This window comes from Arachis hypogaea, chromosome 7 (assembly GCF_003086295.3).
Source record: "Arachis hypogaea cultivar Tifrunner chromosome 7, arahy.Tifrunner.gnm2.J5K5, whole genome shotgun sequence".
Taxonomy (NCBI): Eukaryota; Viridiplantae; Streptophyta; class Magnoliopsida; order Fabales; family Fabaceae; genus Arachis; species Arachis hypogaea.
Genome location: NC_092042.1, coordinates 33,981,282 through 33,982,484, shown reverse-complemented (window position 1 = coordinate 33,982,484; position 1,203 = coordinate 33,981,282). Strand labels below are relative to the sequence as shown.

The 1,203-nt window shown below is 41.8% G+C and overlaps 1 non-coding gene across 1 annotated transcript; it reads left to right on the top strand.

The window, feature by feature from the left end:
- Positions 1–471: 471 nt before the first annotated feature.
- Positions 472–579, top strand: LOC112704267 (small nucleolar RNA R71). Its single transcript, XR_003154902.1, has one exon. It is a non-coding gene; the product is annotated as a small nucleolar RNA R71 (small nucleolar RNA).
- The last annotated feature ends 624 nt before the right edge of the window (positions 580–1,203 follow it).

Here is a 1,203-nt window from a genome sequence, read left to right as displayed (position 1 = left end):
TTGTTGAGGTCTCTGTTGATCCTTCCATGAAAGATTTGGATGATTCCTCCATGAAGGGTTATAGGTGTTTTCATAGGGTTCTCCCATGTAATTCACCTCTTCCATTGAAGGGTTCTCAGGATCATAAGCTTCTTCCTCAGATGAAGCTTCCTTAGTACTGCTTGGTGCATTTTGCATTCCAGACAGACTTTGAGAAATCATATTGACTTGTTGAGTCAATATTTTGTTCTGAGCCAGTATGGCATTCAGAGTGTCAATCTCAAGAACTCCTTTCTTCTGACTAGTCCCATTGTTCACAGGATTCCTTTCAGAAGTGTACATGAATTGGTTATTTGCAACTATTTCAATCAGTTCTTGAGCTTCAGTAGGCGTCTTCTTCAGATGAAGAGATCCTCCAGCAGAGCTATCCAAAGACATCTTGGACAGTTCAGAGAGACCATCATAGAAAATACCTATGATGCTCCATTCAGAAAGCATGTCAAAGGGGCACTTTCTGATTAATTGTTTGTATCTTTCCCAAGCTTCATAGAGGGATTCTCCTTCCTTCTGTCTGAAGGTTTGGACTTCCACTCTAAGCTTACTCAATTTTTGAGGTAGAAAGAACTTTGCCAAGAAGGCATTGACTAGCTTTTCCCAAGAGTCCAGGCTTTCTTTAGGTTGAGAGTCCAACCATGTTCTAGCTCTGTCTCTTACAGCAAAAGGGAATAGCAGAAGTCTGTAGACCTCAGGGTCAACCCCATTAGTCTTGACAGTGTCACAGATTTGCAAGAATTCAGCTAAAAACTGATGAGGATCTTCCAATGGAAGTCCATGGAACTTGCAATTCTGTTGCATTAGAGAAACTAGTTGAGGCTTAAGCTCAAAGTTGTTTGCTCTAATGGCAGGGATAGAGATGCTTCTCTCATAAAAGTCGGGAGTAGGTGCAGCAAAGTCACCCAGCACCTTCCTTGCATTGTTGGCATTGTTGTTGTTTTCGGCTGCCATGTGTTCTTCTTCTTTGAAGAATTCGGTCAGGTCCTCTAAAGAGAGTTGTGCTTTGGCTTCTCTTAGCTTTCTCTTCAAGGTCCTTTCAGGTTCAGGATCAGCCTCAACAAGAATGTTTTTGTCTTTGCTCCTGCTCATAAGGAAGAGAAGGGAACAAGAAATGTGGAATCCTCTATGTCACAGTATAGAGATTCCTTGAAGTGTCAGAGGAAAAGAAGA